Below are 16,279 nucleotides of genomic sequence, written 5' to 3' on the forward strand. Positions count from 1 at the left end.
GATGTCTGTTGTGGTAATGACCGACCCAGCTCTGGAATTAAATTTTCAGAAACAATCTCATACTGTATTCATACTGGGTGTTTGTGTTTTATGAGGACTCTTCATCGACATATTGAAATTCATACTGTACAAACTTTGAATTCTCCTAACCCTAACCACTCTTAAACCTAACCCTTATAGAAAGAATATATAATTTAATATGATTTATACTATCAAATATCAATATCAAACACACACACAATATGAAACATTAACATATTCTATATTTACCTGAAACTTAAGCCAAGAACTCCTATGAAGGAAGGATATTTCAATTTGTAGATTGTCTCAATCTGTAACAAATTAACATGCAGTTCCAATAAGTACATTTAATTTGATATGATGTGTTTTTATGACTGAACTTAATGTAAAATGTAAATGTAAAATGTCTTGGTAGTTAATCAGTAAAGTGGGTTTTAACTCACAACATCCTTAACATGCTTAGCCCTATCCTGGAAAGCCTGAGATTTTGAATCACTGTATTCAGGTATGAATGTGTCTGAAGAGTGGAGCTCAATCACTTTCCAAGAAACATTGGCAGGTACTCTAAGTGCAGTGGTTGTGAAAGAAGATGATGGTGATGATGTTGAGTCTGTTGTTGTGGATTGAATTGCAGCATTTTCTGTGGTTGCTGAAACAGTTATATTTTCTACATTAACATTTGACATATTGGTTAATCAAAGAATTGTTTTGTTTTTATAGACATATTTTATTATACTTAATACATTTATTCATAAGTTGATTGTTTTTATAAGGAATTACACTGATTCACCTACCGAACAAAATATGTAAAATAATAAAAAAATATTTGTTCATCCTGGAAAGAGTCCAGTGGTGATAAGAGTCTGCAAGGCAATATATTATTGAAGAGTTAATGTGTGTTTCTATATATATATAAGTAATCTTTTAACACCATTAAACCATTAACTTTTCTAGAACAATAATAACAACCCCACTTCCAGCAAATTTTGGACATTTTGTGGAATGAGAACTCCCAGAGAACTCGACAGCAGTTCAGCGTAGCACTGATGTATGGCTTTCTCCTTGTGTAACAGAGATTTAAGTTGCATTTTGGTGCAATGACTGTGTCAAGTGACAATGGATTTCCAAAGTACTCCTAAGCCAATGTTACTATATTTATCACACTAGCATAATGGTGTCTCATAACCAATCCTTTAGCAGGTATTTTACACTGAACACACTGATTAGTAATCTACTGTTGCTTGAGTGGTTCCAATTTTTCACTTCTTCTGAATCACCTGTGGGCATTTCTACCTCTTAAATAGCATGCAGTAATGTCCTGGTGTTTTTATCCCCTTCAATGAATTAAAATAAGCTAAATGGAATGTCCTATGGCAGATACCGTAAAGATTTGTTTCTCACTTCTTTTTTTTTTAACTTCTTTTCTTTTTTGAATTAGAACCATCTAAATTGTCTGTTTTGCGCAGTTACACAACTGTTAAACATACCTTTAAATGTTTCCATATATACTTAGTTTTAGGTCATTCATCAATTTATATCTCATGGTTTTCATTAATTTCCAGACAGTAATGGCAATTTTCAAAATCTGGCCAAAATTTGATAAAATGCTTACAGGTTTATGAATAAATCTGAGTTTATCTATATTATTTTATGGATATTACAAAACTATGTTCACTTCCTTTGTGGAAAATAAAATAAAAAATAAGAGTTAAAAAACAAACATACCTTTATTTTAATTATGATTTAATTATGATTAACTAATTATGATTATGACACACACACACACACACACAAACATGCAACATCTCAAATCATTTAGTATTTTAATTTAATTTAGTAAAACTTGCAAAAATATTTGCCGCAATTAAACTATAATTTACATTATAAATATAATTATTACAAATATATTTAGTCTCATGAAATGTCCTTACCAATGCTTGAGCAGGTATTTTATTATGAACACACACGACTAGTAATCTGCTGTTTCTTCAGTTGCTCCAGTTTCTCACTTCTTCTCAATCACCTGTGGCAATGCTTACCTCTTAAATAGCATGCAGTAATGTCCTGGCACCCCCGCCCCCCCACCAATGAAATCGGAGAAGGTAAATGGAATGTCCGTATGGCAGATTCTTTGAGGATTTGTTTCTCACACTTTAGAGCTGTCTAATGTAATATTATTGAACATTTTTTACTTTATTCTTGATTGTCTTTTATCGTTTTCATTGATTTCATAATTTCAATCAAACATTATTGACGTTACTTAAAAAAATTTGGTCTAGTTTAAAGGGATAGGACAAGTTCTTGTAATACTTGCATACACAGTAACAATATTGAATAAATGAGTTTAACCTTCTGGAAAAAGGTCTGGAAAAAGAGATTGCCATGTGAATAGACTAGATGTAAATATGTAGATAAATATTCCATCTTTTTCTGTTTAAAAGTAATGTTTAATGCTGTGAAATGCACAAAGTTTTTTTATGTCTATAAAGTTTATTTTAGGCAAAGCGTGTGTTGATTTAAGAAGGTTGATTTGATCCAACACATGCTCAACCCACTGTCTGCCGCTGGCCTCTTGGTCAAAACAAAAACCTGAATTTAACAAACATAAAATGTTCCAAACATAGTTGAGAATTCTGATAAACTGACAGAAAAGGGAAATTCTGGGGAATTGCTGGGAAAGTTCCTCTCTTCTCGGCAGACCCCCAATCTGCCCGGGCCCATATGCACCTGCATAACCAGATGTTATACCACTGTTGCCTACGTTGCCACAGCTATGCTGAGCTGTCATTATTTATTCTATGCACTAACTTGTGCTTTTGATAATTTATTGCTTATATATATATTGTTATGGTAATCAGGGACAGGAGACTGGAATAACAGGAGAACACGGTTGATTAAGGCACAAGCAGAGGAGCAGGTAGTGAATAGTGAGGATATGGTGCTGGAGGTTGGAGAGGTGAGTTGATCCGGAGGGTAGGAACACAAGACGCTGGAGATAGCTGACAAACACACAAACACACACGATGGAGACGCTGGGTAATAGGTTAGTCCTTAGATTTAGCAGGTAGGTACTGACCTAGTTGCGAACGAAACCAGACGGTGACTGAGTGTGTGTGTGTGGTTTTCGTGGTGGTTGATTGTACGTGGATGAGGAGCAGGTGGGTGTGATTAGTATTCCAGTGAGGGTGTGTGCTGTGATTGGTTGGTGTTGGAGCCTGGCGTGTCTGTTACAGTACCCCCCTCCCCACGGCCTGCTCCTGAGGGCCGGGGACCTCGATGACGTGGTGGATGTCCTCTTCCCCATGGAGCAGGTCTGTCAGGGTGGTTGGAATGGATGGTTTCTAGCAGGTTCGGATCCAGGATGTCGTTGCGTGGGACCCATGAGCGTTCCTCTGGACCATATTCTTACCAGTCCACTAGATACTCAAGCTGTCCACCATGACACCAGGAGTCCAGGATGTCATGAACCTTGCAGGCAGCTCCATCATCAAGGATGAGTGGCAGGGGGGCTTGGGCTATGCCAGGCTCTGTGGAGAGGGAGACAGAAGGATGGTGAGGTTTAAGGAGTGACACATGGAATTTGGGGTGGATCCGATACTCAAGGGGAAGGTTGAGTTTGAAGGTGACTGGGTTGATCTGCTCTGCGATGGTGAATGGGCCAATGAATCTGGGACTCAGTTTGTGGCATGGTAGACGCAGGCGGATGTTTCAGGTTGACAGCGAGACCTTCTGTCCAGGTTCGTATGCTGGGGCTTCAGAGCGGCGAAGGTCAGCTGTCATCCTGCATCTATGTAACTGGTGGTGGGCCGCGTCCCAGACCCTCTCGCTCTCTCAGAACCAGTAGTTGACCGAAGGAATGTCCGAGGGTTCTCCTGACCATGGGAAGAGTTGTGGCTGGTAGCCAAGTACGCACTGGAATGGAGTGAGTCCAGTGGTAGGCTGTCGTAGGGAGTTCGGTGCGTACTCAGCCCACCCTTTAGTATTAGTATTTAGGATTAGTAAATAGGGTGTGCGCTGTGATTGGTTGGTGTTGGAGCCTGGCGTGTCTGTTACATATATATATATATATATATATATATATATATATATATATATATATATATATGTATATATATATATATATACATATTCACCTTTCATAAAAAAGTGCCTTTAGTTTAACTTCCTTTATGCAACACTGGTTATATGGGACACAACTTTGAACAAGGGGAATTAGAAAACACAAAAGAAAAAAACAAAAAGTGCACCCAAACTGTGGAACACAAAGGATGGTATTTTTAAGAGTCAGTTGACTTTAATTGGTTTAATTAATATATTTGGAATGACATGAGGGTGAGTAAATGTGTCACATGTAGGTTGCAGCAGGGTGTAGTAAAAGCTGGATTTAGGCACAGCAGTTTTTATTGAATGAACTCAAATGAAAACAAAACACTAATTATTACAAGCAAAAACAGAGCAACCAACATAATAATAATAATGGACAAACTAGAGCACAAAGTGAGGACTAGGTATGCAAAACTAGTGAGAGGCGAAACAGAACAGGTGTGACTAAAGCCGAGAACAGACTAAACCACTGTCAGGCTGATTATGAATGAATTTGGTTTTGATGACAGATTGTGCCTTGTAAGATGGGGTTTGTTCCAGTTGGACTCAGTTGCTGTTTGCAACTGGCAGAAAAAGTCACATAATGTGCAAGTGCATGTTGTCTTTATATTATAATCTTAAAATTACAAATATGCCGGTCGCGTGCCAGTGGAACAAGGCCGCGCAGTGGGATCGATTCCTGCATGGGTTAGCCGACCGTGTTCATAAGGAGATCTACCTCCTAGAGTTGCCCCCCACACTCAATGGACTCATAGATTTGGGTCTACGAGTAGACGCACAGATTAACCGCCTGGGTCGCCAACCCAATCCTACACGGTCTTCCATCTCTCCTGCCAGGGGGCACTTGAGTCGAGAGAACGCGGTCGGTCCCGTCGACGACCACGAGCCCATGCAGGTGGGTAGAGCTCGGCTGTCCCGGAGGGAGAGGGAACGGCGGAGGTCCCAAGGACTGTGTTTCTACTGTGGAGGCTCAGCTCATAACATCGACTCATGCCCGGTTAAAAGAGCCAGCCCGCTAGTAAACTTGAGGCTACTATCGGGTGGGATCTCCGCTGGGAAGTCCTCAACTACATCATCGACCCTCCTTCCGGTGAAACTGCGGTGGAGGAATCAATCTCATGAATGTCACGCCCTTCTGGACTCCGGAGCCGAAGGTAACTTCATTGATTCTTCACTGGCACTTCACTTGAACATTCCTGTCCTTCTTGTGTCTCTCCCCATTCATGTCACTGCACTCAATGGCCAGGAACTGCCTCACGTCACTCACCATATTGAACCCTTCACACCGCTCACGTCTGGAAACCATCGCGAAACCATATCCTTTTTTCTTATGGACTCCCCTGTTGCTCACATTGTGTTAGGTCACCCCTGGTTAATCAAACATAATCCACAAGTGGAATGGGGTTCAAACACTGTCACATTGTGGAGTGAAATGTGTCATGAGTCTTGTTTGGTTTCTGCTTGTCCTGTTGTCCCTGTTTCTGTCTTTCAGAAGGTGAACATGGTGTTGCCAAATGTGCCCGTAGAGTATCTGGACCTGAAGGAAGTGTTCAGTAAGTCCCGTGCTGCTTCTCTTCCTCCGCATAGTCCCTACGACTGTGCCATAGATTTAGTGTCAGGTAAGTCTCCGCCTAAGGGCAAGTTATATTCTCTGTCTATTCCTGAGAGGGAGGCCATGGAGAAATACATTTCTGATTCCATTGCCTCTGGGTTCATCCGTCCTTCCTTTTCTCCAGTGGGGGCGGGATTCTTTTTTGTGGGTAAGAAGGATGGTTCCCTGTGACCTTGCATTGATTACCGAGAGCTGAACAACATCACGATAAAGAACACCTATCCTTTACCACTCATGTCTTCAGCTTTCGAGAGGTTGCAGGGAGTATCCATATTCACAAAACTGGATTTACGTAATGCTTATCATTTGGTCCGCATCAGGAAGGGGGATGAATGGAAAACTGCCTTTAATACCCCTAGAGGGCACTTTGAGTACTTGGTGATTCCGTTCGGGCTCTCCAACTTGCCCGGGGTTTTCCAAGCACTCCTTAATGACGTGTTGAGAGATATGGTAGATCAGTTTATATATGTTTACCTGGATGACATACTGATTTTTTCTTCATCTCTCCAGGAACATGTTCAACACGTCAGACGAGTGCTCCAGAGGTTACTTGAGAATGGGCTTTTTGTCAAGGCAGAGAAATGCACAGTCTGTTCCCTTCCTAGGGTATATCATCTCATCCGAGGGAATACGTATGGACCCTGACAAGGTTAGGGCTGTGATAGATTGGCCATCTCCAGATTCCTGCAAGGCCCTACAGCGGTTTCTGGGGTTCGCCAATTTCTATCTGCGTTTCATTCGCAATTTCAGCCAACTAGCCTCACCCCTGACAGCCTTGACCTCCCCCAGTACTCCGTTCAGGTGGTCGGACGCAGCTGAGGCTGCGTTCGCTAATCTCAAGTGCTGCTTCGTTTCGGCTCCCATCCTTGTGGCCCCTGATCCCACACAGCAGTTCGTGGTGGAGGTTGGTCCGAGGTCCGAGGTTGTCCAGTGGGGTCATTGTTCTAATGTAGCTTGTCACCGAGGGATAAGTAGAACTAATGGGTTGGTTAGACAACGATTCTGGTGGCCACGTATGGCTCGTGACGTCCGCGATTTTGTTTTGGCTTGCTCAGTTTGCGCCAATGGTAAGTCATCTAACTGACCTCCTGATGGGCTTCTTCAACCGCTGTCTGTCCCTTCGAGACCCTGGTCCCACATCGCTCTAGATTTTGTTACCGCCCTCCCGCCCTCTAATGGCATGACGGTCGTTTTGACTGTAGTGGACCGGTTCTCGATGGCGGCACATTTCATTCCCTTGTCCAAATTACCTACAGCCAAGGAGACAGCGGTCACTGTCCTAGATCACGTCTTTCGGCTTCATGGCCTCCTGTTAGACGTGGTTTCTGAGAGGGGATCTCAGTTCATATCCAAATTTTGGAAAGAGTTTTGCAAATTGTTAGGAGCGTCAGTTAGCTTGTCTTCAGGTTATCATCCCCAAAGTAACGGACAATCTGAGGGAGCCAACCAGGATTTAGAGAGGACATTGCAATGTTTGGTCTCTAAGAATCCTTCTTCCTGGAGTCAACAACTCTCTATGGTGGAGTACACCCACAATTCGTTGCCAGTGTCAGCTACGGGCATTTCTCTGTTTCAGTGTAGTTTAGGTTACCAGCCACCAGTTTTTCCCAGTCTGGAATCTGAAGTCGCGGTCCCTTCCGCTCACGCGTTTGTCCAGAGGTGCCACCGCACCTGGACCAGAGCCCACGAGACTCTGCTCTGGATGAGGGAGCGCACTAAGGCCAAGGCCGATCGCCACCGGTCAAAGCCTCCCGTTTACGTCTTGGGTCAAAAGGTGTGGCATTCTACTAGTAACATTCCTCTGCGTTCCGTTTCTAATAAATTAGCTCCCAAATTTATCGGCCCGTTTACTATCACCAAGACCATTAGTCCGGTGACAGTCCGCCTTAAACTACCTCCTGCATACAAGAGGATACACCATGTGTCCAAAATTAAACCCGTGTTTTATGCAGGTATTAATCCGCCTACTCCGGTTCCCCTGCCGCCGCATCTCGTAGATGGGGAACCGACTTATTCGGTTAATCGTATTCTGGACTCGAGACAGAGGGGACGAGGATTCCAGTACCTGGTGGACTGGGAAGGTTACGGTCTGGAGGAGAGGAGTTGGGTACCTGCTAGGGACATATTGGATCACTCCCTTATTGATGACTACAATCAACAGGTAGGCCCTTCTGGGAACTCCAAGAGGAGTTCTTAGAGGGGGGGGGGGGGGGGGGGGGGGTACTGATCTCGGGGTGTTTGCACTTTGTGGTGAAGTCTGTGTGTTTCGCGTCTGCACTGATTAGTTTGTGGGCGTTTCCACTAATTGTCATCAGCAACAGCTGTCACTCATTACTCATTTCCTTTATATTGGCTTGTCTCACGTCTAGTGTTTGTGAGATTGTTGTTTAATGTCATGTATCCTGTTTGTCTGCTTTAGTGTCGTCTACGTTGGATGTCTGTGTTTCCCCAGAACCTCATCCACTCTACGCACCACCACTCAGCTACAAACACTTACCTACGGCTCTATTCCCTGCAGTTCCTGTGCCATCGTCTCCTGCTGCCTACTCACCGTCATCATCTGGATTCCTCACCTCCTCACCACCATCTCGGAGTGTCGTCTTCTCAGCTGTGTTGTTCCCTTGTGTTTATTTGTTTATTCTATTTCATTAAATAACCATTACTCACAATTGCTTCCTCCTTTCCTTCATCCCACCGTCACACATACATGTCGTTGGTTTAGATGATTTAACAAGTTTATACAATTCCTTCTCTCCTATAGTAGAGAATGAGTGGAACTGTTCCTCAGGGGGTCAATAATGCACTGTCTGATGCGATACTGTAGCTTACAGCTCCATGGTTACAATTTAATCTCTAATAGTATTGATCTTAAAAGTAAAGTAACTCATAAAGTCATTAATGCTGTGATGTTGTGAAATCTCAACACTTGTTGAGGCTTTCTTTTTTGTTAATGTAGCCACTGTATTGAATAATTACCTGGGGTTATGTTGGTTTCTTCTAAAAGAGATGAAAAGTAATCAGATCTAGCAGTTTTTAACGCTTTTCTGTAGGATAGGTTACTTTCCCGCCAAGCAATACAAAATATCTCTAGTTTTCTTTTCCTCCAGCTGTGCTCCATTTTCCAGGCTGATCTCTATAGGGTGCTAGTGTGCTTATTGTACCATGGTGTCAAAATGTTTTCCTTAGAGCAACTGTTTTTAAAATGCTAAAAAAGAGAGTTCATAGTTTCTGTTACATCATCAAGTTTTTCTGAGGTTTTGGATGTGCTTAGGAATTGGGATACATCAGGAAGATAACTTACAAAGCGGTCTTTTGTGGTAGAAGTGATGGTTCTACCTAGGGCTGTAGTACTCGAGTCCGGTCTTGGACTCGAGTCCGGACTCGAGACATTTTTCTGTCGTCTCAGACTTGTCTCGAACTCTTTGCAGTTGCACTCGGACTTGTCTCGGACTTGGCCATTGGACTCGCCAAGTCTTCTAGTTGGTCTCGACTGAGTCCAGCAAAAAAATAAAAAAATTCTCCTTCAAAACAAAACCACATTTGCATGATGTCGCGACTGAAAAAGTTTGGAAAACGCTAGGCGTGCCGCTCTCCTTTTTTCCAAAGCACTCTGTAGCCCTGTAGCCTGCACTCTACGCTCGTGCTCCAGTGGCGTCTTCTGTTGCTGGGCAACCATGACCCGCTCTCCGTGAAGACGCAGAAGTTTCAGCAAAGAATAAATTGATTTCCAGTACTAAACATCCCTTGTAGTAGCTCTGCTAATAGATTCATTAAAAAATTGCTATCCTTGTACAGCTATGATCATCTGTTTCTCCATTTTATCTTTCAGTATTGTTCCTAGAAAGGATGTGCATGACCAGCGGTGCACTTACTGCGGCCTGAAAAGTTTAATTGTTTCTAATTTAATTTTCTACCTGTTAGATTGTGTTTTATTTACATCTACACCTAGATAGCCTTAAACGTACCCTTTACAATAATGAAATACTCATTATTGTTGTACAGTATAGGGGTTGCAAGACTACTGATTTCTACTAGTCGATTTTTTTAATAAAAAAATCCTTGAGTTACTCGGCTACACGTGGTTCATGCTATTGTAAATGAAAACACATTAAATAGTTTTTTTTATCAATAAACGCGTATTAATGTATAGCCTTATGCAACAATTACATATGCAAATTTTTAAAACTTTATAATTATGACATTACATATTTAAATTGTCATGTAACAGCCAGTTATCTGTTATTTGTATCTGTAACAGTCACAACATTTTTCCTATCTGCATTCGGATTCAACATCGTTACTTGATAAGACTGTTAAGACTTTTTAATATATTTTTTCGTTGTTATCGCTGAACAAGTACGTCGTGTTAAACTAAAATAATTATTAATTTCTAAAATAATATTTATCATGCAAGCAGAGAGATGTCATGACAAATGTTTAGTGATCATTTGAACACGACTGAATCCATTTAATGCGCACATATTCATTATGCAGAACACTTGAGCGAGTCTTAATGTTAAGTGAACTTCACTAAACAAATGTGCGTGTGCCGCGCAAACCAGCAAAACATAAAGATGTAAACATGTTGGACAAGTATACAATGTATCCGTATCTAAGCTGATTATTAGCCTACTCTTGAGAGATAACTGATTTGTTTTTTGAGAGACTGAGACGCGCAACACTGCTGTTTGATTGGTCAGCGCGCTGTGCTTATTCCATTCATTCGTATCATATCGTAGCCTAAGCTTTAAATATTTGCCTTTTAAATATATACAAATACTATAACGTGTATGATGTATTATTAAAGGTAAAATTACTCTTGCAATGCTCTGATTTCTGAGAGATGCACAGAGAGGCGACAACAATGCGGTGTTTGATTTGCGCTCTTTTCATTCATAAAGTTTACATTCATTCACTTCTGGCGCTGATCCCCTGGCTCACCTGTTATCACACTGTTATCAAACACCAGACTGTGTCAGCTTCAGCCGAGTATTCAGGCAGAATTATTCCTTGTCCGTTATTCGTTTTTTAAGCCATTATCCGTGCCATTCCGAATAAGGTATTTGGCTTCAGGCACAACCCTAATAATTACATTACATATTTTATTTTTTACATGCAACATAGATAAGGTCTAGTAACAGCTCCACGCAATATTGTTATTCTAAAATTCACGTCGTATTTGCAAACACTTTGTATGCATTATGGTTATGCATGCTGGAGTAGTCGATTGTTTCCGACAGCTCCAAGTAGTCTATGCAAGCACTAGCAGAGTAGGACAAAAATATCGCTGTATTTATGTGCGCATGTGCAGTAGAGCCAAACGTATCCCTTCTAGCCTTGCTGTGTGCATTTGTCATATCCCGAGCTTTGCGTGTGTCTATGCACTGTGCCAAGGCATCAGTCATATTCATTTCTGACCACAGACATAATGTCAGCAAAAGCAGCATTATTAAGTAAATAAAATGAAAATAAAGTACATAAAAATTATTTGACCTTACAGTTCCAAACTTTGTTCTAGAGGGCCAGTGTCCTTTATAGTTTAGCTCCCAGGGTCAGACTGGGGGTAAAACCAGTACTCATTACCAGGGCCCCAAAGGAAGAGAGGGCCTTTGAAAAGTATGAATCTGAAATATATTTTATTTTACCTGGATATTTTTTCATTCCCATCAGGACTGCCTATGCATAGGGCCCGGGATCTTGTGTAACGCCCCTGTTAGCTTTAACCCTAATTATACACACTTGAACCAGCTAATCAAGCTCTTACTAGACACACTAATCTTCCAGGTGTGTTAAGGCCAGCTGGAGCTAAACTTTTCAGGACATTGGCCCTCCAGGATCTAGTTTGGAGATCCCTGTCCTACAGAGTTGTTACTTTGCACATGCTTTTTGATCATTACAAATAATAATGTAAAATTATTTTCTTAGAATAAGAGATATGCTGTCTCTCGCATCACATACATTATCAGTAGTTAAGTATGTGGTCTTGAAGAGGACCCTTTTTTCTCTTATTTGGACTCGGTCTTGACTTGGACTCGAAACTTTTGGACTTGGACTTGACTTGGACTCGAACCTCTTTGGACTTGGTCTTGACTCGGTCTCGACTAGTCCTGGACTTGGACTTGACTTGGACTCGACAAAGCTGGACATGACTACAGCTCTAGTTCTACCATACTTGTGAAAAGAAGTAGAATTTAGTTTTAGCTATATGACATTTGCACAAAACTAAATAATGATCTGAGATATCATTGCTTGGCTGCATAATTTCAACACCATCAATATCAATTCCATGTGACAGTATTACATCTAGAGTATGATTTTGACAATGAGTAGGTCCTGAGACGTGTTGTCAGAATTTCTATAAATTTTCATTATCAACATGGATATTAAAATCACCAACAATTAAAACTTTTTCTGCAGCCAGCACTAACTCAGATGTAAAATCAGCAAACTCTTTAATAAGGTTTGTATGGTGCCCCGGTGGCCTGTATACAGTAGCCAATACAAACATCACAGGGGATTTATCAGTAACATTTGTTTCTCTGGATAATGTTATATGAAGCACCATAACTTCAAACAAGTTATACTTGAAGCCGCCCTCTGAGAAATACAGAGTACATTGTTATAAATTGAAGCAGTTCAGTACAGGAGCGATTTTCAGATTTTATTGATTTTATTGATGGTATAAAGTGCTTCATAACATGTCCCCAAGTTATATTACCAGTCTTTTAAAGTACCATACATCGGCTAGTACATTGAGATCAGCAGATAAACTGTTACTGGCAGTTCCTCGCTCCAAAAGAAAGTCCAAAGTTGATAGAGCATTTATGGTTGTGGTCCCCAAATTGTGTAAGAGTCTTCCACTTCATATCCCACAGGCTCCATCCTTAAAAGTTTTTACGTCTCAGTTGAAAACTCATCTTTTTACATTAGCTTTTGTAGAGACCTTTTCACAAAGGATACAGGGTAGTTGTCATTGGTTGGTTGTTTATTCTTCTTAATTATGTTCGATTTTATTGTTTTTAATCTTTTTATATGCTTTCTATTATTTTGTGAAGCACTTTGGGCAACAAAATTATATTAAAATGTGCTTTACAAATAAATAAAGTGGAAGTTCAAAGTTGAAGCAACACCTCCCCCTTTACCTTTTGGATGCGGCTCATGTTTATAACAGTAATCTTGGGGGGTAGAATAAAAATAAATAATAATTATAATTATAATTATAATAATAATAACAATAAAATAATTAAATCATCAGGTTTTAACCAGGTTTCAGTTAAACAGAGCACATCTAGATTATGATTAGTGATCATATCATTTACAAAAAGTGCTTTCGTAGAAAGAGATCTGCTATTCAATAAGCGAAGCTTTATCATTTGTTTATCCATATTGCATCTTTTTTATTAGTTGTTTTCAGTTAAAGGGCCCTATCATACAACCAGCACAATAAGATAAGATGAGATAAACTTTATTGTCCCGAAGGAAGTTTGTTTTGGACACACAGTATAGCTGCTGCTATATCAGATATCTGTAAGAGTCCACCTGGGCTATATTCTGACGATTAATGACCACTGGTGAGTGGTCTCCGGTGGATTTAGGATCAAACATCATCTCCACTGTCTTCTTTGTGTTAATACTAAGGAAATGTTTATCACACCACTGGACAAAATTCTGGACCTCATGCAATGCGACACAAGGGGCAGCACAAATGTGTTTGCTAGTTTTAGTCCGGCGCCATTTGCATTTTCCCATCCAGCACCACGTCGTTTAATTAGCAAATGCATTTGAGCCCATTTGTGCATCCAGGGGTGTGCTGGTCTAAAAAAGAGGTGTGTTCAGGCACATTGCTGGCACATTGCTATTTTAAGGAGCTGAAAATAGACTGCGCCATAGACCAACTCAAACCTGGTCTAAAGTCTAAAGTCAATATTTTTTTGTTATTTAAAGAATGCGTTGGTAGAAAAATGCACATCTGGGCGGGTCAGCACGTTGACTTTGCTTATTACACACAGCAATGTGCATCACACAAATATGCCAAATATTAAAAACAGTGGTGGACGAAGTACACAAATCAAGTACTTGAGTAAAAGTACAGATACATATGGTAAAATATTACTCAAGTAAAAGTAAAAGTACTCCTTTTTCAATTTTACTCAAGTGAAAGTACAAAAGTACTCAATTTTTTATGTACTTAAGTAAAAAAGTACTGCAAGATAGATGTTTGCAATTTTATATAGGCTACTTAATTTAATTTTATATTAGCACATTTTTTTATAATCCTACTGCTCAAAATACCTTGGATTTTTTCAAAATAACCACTATATGGAGTCAAGATATATTTTTGTAGTTGATATGGACTACGCTGACGAGAGTAATGTTCACTGTGAAGCTTACACTGTGATGTACCTGAGAGAAAACAGAGATGGCCATCTGATTTTCACCAGTAAGAACAAAGTATTTTAAAGTTAGTTGTTTTACAGAACATCAAAGTTACAGTACAGACCAAAAGTTTGGACACACCTTCTCATTCAAAGAGTTTTCTTTATTTTCATGACTATGAAAATTGTAGAGTCACACTGAAGGCATCAAGGGCTATTTGACCAAGAAGGAGAGTGATGGGGTGCTGCGCCAGATGACCTGGCCTCCACAGTCCCCAGACCTGAAACCAATCGAGATGGTTTAGGGGTGAGCTGGACCGCAGACAGAAGGCAAAAGGATCAACAAGTGCTAAGCATCTCTCGGGGAACTCCTTCAAGACTGTTGGAAGACCATTTCAGGTGACTACCTCTTGAAGCTCATCAAGAGAATGCCAAGAGTGTACAAAGCAGTAATCAAAGCTAAAGGTGGCTACTTTGAAGAACCTACAATATGACATATTTTCAGTTGTTTAACACTTTTTTGTTATGTATATAATTCCACATGTGTTAATTCATAGTTTTGATGCCTTCAGCGTGAATCTACTATTTTCATAGTCATGAAAATAAAGAAAACTCTTTGAATGAGAAGGTGTGTCCAAACTTTTGGTCTGTACTGTATATATGACATGATAATAAGGCCTGAAGTTAGGAAGAACATTTTAAGGAAAAAAATAATAAAAAAATTTTCATAATGATTTTTTCCTTCTCAAATCTTGTCTGTGGTTTAAAAACACCCCTGGCCAAATGGGGTGCATCTCTTCCCACTGATAATTACTGTAGTTACCATGTTCTGAACATCACATCCTTTCTCTTCTAACCAGATATATATATATATATATATATATATATATATATATATATATATATATATATATATATATATATATATATATGTGGCTGAATAAAAATATTTGACCATTATTTATAAAAATTACATCAACTTAGCACCAACAAGCTTGTTAGCTAGACAGTTAGCGTCAGCTAACAATATTTACTTATTTTCAGTACGATGAACATTCATGTCTGTCTACTCGTCTAGTTAATCCAAACAATATACATATGTATAACGTTACTGTCGATAAACAATATAAAAACAGACGTCACATAGGACATTTTAATTAAACTGTTAACATTACGGCAGCGGTGAATTTGAACGTGCACGAGTTATTGTATTTAATCTGTGTTATTTTATGTTTTTTTTTGTTGTTGTTGTTTTTTTTTACCTAGAATTGATGTGTCTGCATCGTCTGCACTCGAGCATTTCAGTGGGCTTAAATAGATCACTCTTTACAACGGATTTAGTTCATAAACCACTGACAGTTTTGACCTAAATATGATTTTCAGTTACAATAATTAATCCAAAATTTCGACATTAATAACTTACTTTTAGCAACGTCAGACGCACGCGCGCTCACAAAATCTCCCGGTTCTTACTTCTGGAGACTCGCACTAAACGGTTCATTTGAATCAGTGAGTGGTAGACTCCAGAACAGCTGCAATCGGATCATTCTAATTCGTAAACGAATCGTTTGGTGTGATTCGCGATCCGATTTAAAAGTTTATTTTGAAAAGATTCAGTTCGTTCATGATGATTCAGACACCGCTTCTGCGTGTCGGAGCACATGATATTATAGGGAGTAACGATATGTTTTATGAAATGTAGTGAAGTAAAAAGTATGATTTTATGCTTTGGAATGTAGTGAAGTAAAAGTAAAAGTTGCTCAAAATAAAACTACTCCAGTAAAGTACAGATACTTGAAAAATGTACTTAAGTACAGTAACGAAGTAAAGATACTCCGTTACTGTCCACCACTGATTAAAAACTAAAGGATTACAGTGTAAAAGAATATGATTTTGTAGGCTACATAAATATAAAAATGTAAAAACTTTAAAATAGCAAAAGTGGATTTGGACACGCCCTGAGGGGAAGTTGGGCCTAGTGGTTAGAGAGTATGACTCCTAACCTTAAGGTTGTGGGTTCAAGTCATGGGCCAGCAACACCACTACTTAAGTTTCCTTGAGCAAGGCATTGAACCCCAACTGCTCCCCAGGTGTTGCAGAATAAATGGCTGTTCACTGCAGAGTACAAATTCTGAGTATGGGTCACCATACTTGGCTGTATATCATG

The sequence above is a fragment of the Carassius gibelio genome, chromosome A1 (genome assembly GCF_023724105.1).
Source record: "Carassius gibelio isolate Cgi1373 ecotype wild population from Czech Republic chromosome A1, carGib1.2-hapl.c, whole genome shotgun sequence".
Lineage (NCBI taxonomy): Eukaryota > Metazoa > Chordata > Actinopteri > Cypriniformes > Cyprinidae > Carassius > Carassius gibelio.